Source organism: Cephus cinctus, unplaced genomic scaffold, assembly GCF_000341935.2.
Source record: "Cephus cinctus unplaced genomic scaffold, Ccin1 Ccin1_scaffold0123, whole genome shotgun sequence".
Taxonomy (NCBI): Eukaryota; Metazoa; Arthropoda; class Insecta; order Hymenoptera; family Cephidae; genus Cephus; species Cephus cinctus.
Window position 1 is genome coordinate 3,335,687 of NW_014332857.1, and position 6,462 is coordinate 3,342,148.

The 6,462-nt window shown below is 41.4% G+C and overlaps 1 long non-coding RNA gene across 1 annotated transcript; it reads left to right on the forward strand.

Annotated features, from left to right (window-relative positions):
- Nucleotides 1–350: 350 nt before the first annotated feature.
- On the forward strand, nt 351–6,093 carry LOC107275104. The gene is made up of 6 exons (XR_003058234.1): nt 351–488; nt 1,873–2,063; nt 2,153–2,410; nt 2,661–3,867; nt 4,451–4,660; nt 4,761–6,093. It is a non-coding gene; the product is annotated as an uncharacterized LOC107275104 (long non-coding RNA).
- Nucleotides 6,094–6,462: the final 369 nt, after the last annotated feature.

A 6,462-nucleotide genomic window follows, 5' to 3' on the forward strand; every position in this document is an offset into this window, starting at 1 on the left:
CAGCTTACGAGGAAGGCGGTCTACAGGCGGAGCTTTCGCGTTTTAAGGACCTCCCTGAGAAATTCACCTTTACCTTCTACCACGTGGTACGCGTATGCATATACATATATAAATTATCACACACAGGTATCGCGCGTGCATAACCTCACGAGTATAACGCACACCCGTCACGAAACACAGCACCAAAACCACCGGCAGAAGAGACCAGCTGTACGCGTTTAAATTACTGGTCTGTTTACGAGTGCCTGAACCGCCATGGCGGCCTACGGCTATTGCACCTTTTACGTCATTACCGCGAGTTTATTAGTAGCTGCGTCGGTAAGTTACCCACAGTTCGATCTAGCCAGCACGTTGCAGTAGTACGCATAGAGAAACAGTCGTGAGAAAGGCGTTTTGTTTAGTAGACGAAAGAAATGCTGAGTTATTATAAAAGTCGAGTGTGCCTAAAGGAAAGGATTTCGTGCGACAGATACGTTCTTGTCTGTCTGGTATGTATTAATGTTGTTTCAAAGATACGTTGTTTTGTCAGGATTATTTCTTCCCGATCCGCTTAATCTCATTCGGTCGGTATATACTTTGATTCCTTTAGAGACTTCTTCATCGACTTTATTAGGTTTGGTTGCCATACCGAGCTGCGTTGATAGTCTCCCGATCGTACGTGAAGGCTCGTAAACGATCTTGTTCCATGCAGCTGTTTCGGTATCTATTTATGTCACGTGCGATTAGCAATCTCCACACGGAAGATTGTCAGCTCGTCACCAACCGTTGAACATATCGGATTGCGGATCCATTTCAACGGATCTTGGTGGATAAAGCCTTTTTCTTTTATTTCATTTGTAATATTTGCCTGCTTATGAGTTATGGATTACCTTTTGTCATCTTCTCTGTAGGGAAACTTGGATTGACGTAGGTACCCGTTGTATAGTTTGTTATGTGTACATGTAGCTTAGTTAAAATGGCGGATTATGCAGAATAGTTGTAACAAGGCTGTGCCTTTACGTGTCACGTGATATCGCGTTTCTTTTATATTGTTTTTTTAATTTTGTTACGATAACTAAGTAAATTTTCACGTCCGTGGCATGCGCATGCGTGCGTACGTGTTTGACCGAGGCTTTATTTTTTTACATTAATGCATTGTTACGCGGAGAATTTTTTTTAAATTGTGTTTTACATTCGAGACGATGGGTGGTGATTCATTCTTGATTAACTACTTTTGAAAATAGTACAGTGGCGACTGATGATTCATGTTGACCGTCGGTTAGGAACTATTTTAATGTAAATTTATAATGACAGAAAATAGGAAACCAAGCTAACGTGGGAGTGTTTTATGGTCCAAGTTAAACAACGAATGCGAAACGAGCGTTAATAAGATCCATTCTTATTTAAATGTACACGGAAAATCTATTGGTTTAGGGGTAGCTTTCTGGCATGTCCTTTTTCGATCTTTTAAATAGAAAAAAAAAGTCAAATCAGAACGGTTAATTCGAAATGGTCTAAAAGGTCCGCCATCTTGCTTCTATCGTCCTCGGGCAGATCTCTTCTGAAAAATAAAATATATCAAGCAAATCTCGTACCTCATAACCAAGGCCTACGAGCCCGCTGAGAAGGTACAAGGTATCCCGCGGTTCCTCAGGGTGAAACGCACCGCGAGCAGCACGCCGAACGTGTCAAAATAGTCATAAAACAAGCGCTTTCTTTCGCACCCCTGTGGCGCAACCCTGAGTGACGTTTTAAAAACCGCCCGAGGAAGCCTCAACGCGCGCATACACGAGAGCGATTTCAAAAGTTCTACCTGGCGGCGCGCCAGGTTTCGACATAACCTCAAACCTGAACTGAACGAAGTACCCATTAAAACCGGTCGCTTCTTTTTAGGCAAAGAGAACGAGCATGGTACGAACTGATCAGCGTCTTCATTGGTGCCGACTTTAACGAGAGTCCACATGCTGGCGTACTAAGGGATTGAAAAGTGCTAAAGGAAAATTAGTCCGCTGCAAGAGAAATGAGTCTCGTTAAAATCATCAGAGAATCCCCTAATCAGTCTCGATGGGTTAACCGACAAAATTGTAAGTACAATCGTTTTGTTTATTTCGTATATATTTTTATTGATGCAAAATATATGAATTTTTCTATACTTTCACGTACTTTGACTTAGGTAGCCAGTTATGTTACGTGGCACTGTTTTGTGTACCTACGCACTCTACGCAATGTCTTTCCTCCCACTGGATAATCTCTTTGCTACGATCGGGACTCTTTGCTCGTGGAAGACTATTAACTGCGCAAGACGGGACTATCTGCCGGACGGTTGACGACGTGAATGTGCCTGATATGCCACCCGATAGAATGGAAGGACTGTGGATAATAGATGGACACGGGACCCAGGCTCTCCGATGGGAATGCTACGATACAAAAGGTAGGTGCGCCAAGGTCCCTCGACCTTAACATTACCAATTTCGATCTTTATAATACCGGCAGTACATTCTCGTGATTTGATACTTGAAATTTTTTTCCTTTAAATATTCATTTTTATATATGAAATTGCTGTTGTGTGCATCATCCGAATCATTTGAACCATCAAAATTATGACCGAACGGATTTCTATGGATAATCTAGCTTTACTATGGTTTAAGTTTTAATTTTTTTTTTTTTAAATATGATTTAAGGTTAGTGTGCTGAATTTAAAAGTACCTGACGCGTACTTGACCCGTCACTGGTTTTCGTCCTCATCTCCACCACCAAGCATTGTTTATTAATGTTTCCTGATTATGCAAGATAATGAAATGAAGGAACTTGAGAAAGTAATCGGCTGTTTTATCATCAGACAATTATCATTGTCCAAACAGTTGAAGGATGCTTCAATTGCTATTTTAATATTAAGTGTGACATCTGTAGTAGGGAATTATTACCACAAGGACTAGCATCGTAGCCACAATGTCCCTGAAGACGACAATGGCCGCCATGTGGCAGGTTGTTTCGCGGTGGTTTGAATGAGGCTGATTAGATCGAAGGGTACTTCAGAGAAAAAGGGAACAGGGCCTGCGTTTTACACTGAAGGGTTGTTACGTGGCCTGTACCATACGAGTGAACGCTGCACGACACTCGCCAAAATGGGGGTTGCTCGGCAGTTCAAGGGGGCGTAAACTCTTCCGTTCTTCCCCACCTTGATAAAAGGGGTGAAAAGAGGGACCTGGCTGGGGGGAGGCAGATGCACCGATATTGTCCTGAACCACCGTATGTCAGAGGCTCATGCAGATCAGACCGTCCGTAATACCCTTAATGCGACAAGCAAACACCCTACTGTAAGGGCTGTGGGCCATCTAGAGAAGCCGCTTAAGCAACGAAATCTCTGGGGACTTTTGCCTACCCCCTTTTAGACTTTAATACTAATCGTGCATTACGTTCTTCGAAGGAAGTACCGCGTGCTTACGACAAGATCTGGAAATTTGGAGGAAAAAAAAAATTGATCGACCCAAGGCAACAGTGAGTCGTGTGAATTTTCCAAGCTATTTTGAAATTCAAATAAATCCAACGATCGAAAGAGACGGACAATCTTTTGGGTAAATCTTGGAAAACCACAAAAATCTATTATGCCGTTCATCCTGAATGAAACCACCACTTGGATATTTACCAGGAGTCAGCCCCAGGCGAGTATAATACGTTCACCGCAATATTTTGACAATATCCCTCACGCTGCCAGGACTAACCTGGGGTAAATTCGTGGTCAGGATCCTTCGAGGACACTGAATCCTTCGATACAGTCAGATATGTGTATGGATACACGCGTCCGCATGCGCCACACTCGTCCTTCCACCTGGACCCAAGAGAAGTGGCCAGTCCTTTTGGTATTGTCCAAGATCCTTACAACATCAGGTATCATGAGTATTGGTATCGGCATCACAATGCATCCTGACCAAATGTCTCCTCACTGTGAGATTCCTTCCTTCCACTGCCAACCTACCTACCCAAACTTACCTTCCTCTACCTGTCTCTGCCACAATGGCTTGTTGCCGTTGTTTATGTAATCCTATTATTCTGCATTGTCCCGCCTAAGAAACACTTTCAGCGACTCTCATTCGCCTTTTTTTCTGATCCATGATCAGAAGGACTTTTTCCTTATTGTTTTCCATTGCCTCATATAACACCACTTGCTTCTAGTTATTTTTTACAGTGCGGTGCAATGGTACTAGGGACAACCTCAGATGAAAACTCATGGCACAGTATCACCTCCTATCACTATTTGCTGTTGTTTTGTAATTTACAAGGAATCTTACAGAAAACAATTGTATACTGTGAAATAGTAATGGTGCAGTGTCTTATGAAAGTTATCAAATGAGAAATGCATCGGTTCAGTTGTCAGATTGTTTTTGAAATGTTCACTTGGAAAAATGTATGAGAGTCACTGAAAGCGTGGAGTCAGGTATACCCGGGAAAATACATAAATGGTTTCCCACAGAAATGCAGAAGTCTGACGGTTGACATCAGTGGGGTGCACGCTTCTCCATTGTTGACTCATTGTTGGCAATTTCTTCTTCTCCCTTTACATTGGTCTATCTGGTACTATCTTCTGGATTCACCATGAGTCCTCAGGTCTTTGGACCCTTAGATCCCTACGAGCTCCCATTCACTGGGTTCCATCCAAGGAATAATGGCCGTGCAAAAAAAGGTAAAGCGTTTTGCTATTTCAAGTCAATATTTGAAGTTTGTGTTTTGTCGCCTTGCGGTTTGCATCCCTGTCTCTGTAACGAATCCTTGCATATTTTTAGCTCAGCCGTACCGCATGCTTCTCTGGTCTGAGTGTATCTATCCGACATTGAGAACACCTTTCATTGCGGTAGGACAAGGTCGGAGCAGGATGCTACGAAGAACATGACTTCCAGACGGGCAAAAACGCATCGATCGTGTTCCTCGAAGATCCTCCTGCAGTGATCATGGATTCACTGGCTGTATCCTGCTGATCCTATAGATCCTATAGATCCTGTACATTATACGTATGCAGTATAGACACCGTTCACGATCCACGATGAAGACCACACGGGCTACGTTATTTCAGGGAGACAATAATGATGACAGAGAATTTATCTTCTTTGTAAATCTATACAGATAAATTATAGGTTATCGTCGGACTTGCTTGTATAACGCGTTATCTGGTTGTACAGGGTTATCCAGCTTAAAGGGATAGTCCAGTTTCGAGAAATGTCGTACGAGCGTTTTGTTTGTACAAAAAGTTGACAGTACAGTTTTATATTTTACACTAGTACGATAGATACAATATTTTGTTATTGTCTCGCTGCTGCGTTCAGATTGTTTTCATTTAGTTAATAACTTTCTCAAGTTTATCATATTGTCTGTACAAGATTTTTTGTGAACAACCCTTTATGGGAGCTTTTTATGAGCGTAATGCGTTTGCTACAGTCACGCTTGGAAGTGACAGACCCTTATCTGACATCAGGACTAAGGGCGGGTTTTCCAAGCGCGACATAAGTCGCTTGCGATCAGTTTCATTCACTGTCATGACATTATTGATCATCCTGTGCCTCTTCGAAACGGACGATGAGTCAGTTAGCGAATCTTTGAAGTAAAATTGAAATACGATGCTGTTGTCACGTGCATTTTATGTCAAGAAATTTAAAGCCGTCGATTTAATTAATTTATATACAAAACTTACGTTTTAGTCGGCGCCGGTTTGACTGTTGAATTTTCAAAAAGTCTGCTAAAAACTGTAGGGTTCCAGTGTCACGTTAATAGGCTTAACTCGAAACAATTACGTTTATCTGTTATCAAAATGGGGCTTGGAAATCCATTATGTGTCTGGCTCAGTGTCAGCCCTTCTGGTTGGTATTGATCACGTGCCTTTACGTATCGTGAAATTCGCAATTGCCAATTTGCAATAGATAGGGATTCTAATGATTGTTATAGACTAAGTATTAAGCAGTTTAGACGAAAAACAAGCGAATTCTAATGAAGAGACAATTTTGAATATGTCAAATCTAAGTAACATATAAATTATATGAATTATCGTTTTCATGTAAAATATTGGATTTTTGACGTGTAATCTTATCAGAATGCAATACAAGTTTTCTGGCTTTGCAGATCTAATGTGCAGTATAACAAATGCTACATAAATTTCGAATTCCATCAAGATACATATCCTACCACCCTGGTACTGGCGGTGGCTTGCTTATCGCGCGTTTCCATTCCCTTCTCATCCCTGCTTGAACATTTCTTGTCAAAGATTATAGCAAAAATACTTTTAGGATCATTTCGCATCCCGTCAGTAGTAGAAAAAAAATGTATATATCGAATAAGCATTCTTGCATCTATGGCTCTATTAGAAATTACAGATGCAACCCTATAGAAATAACCGCCTGACAGTGTTTAAGCGGCGTGACGTAAAGTGCATCAGATAAAAGGAAATGAGTATCCGCAGAACAAATTGTCAGAGAAATGATTTTAAATTTAAAATTA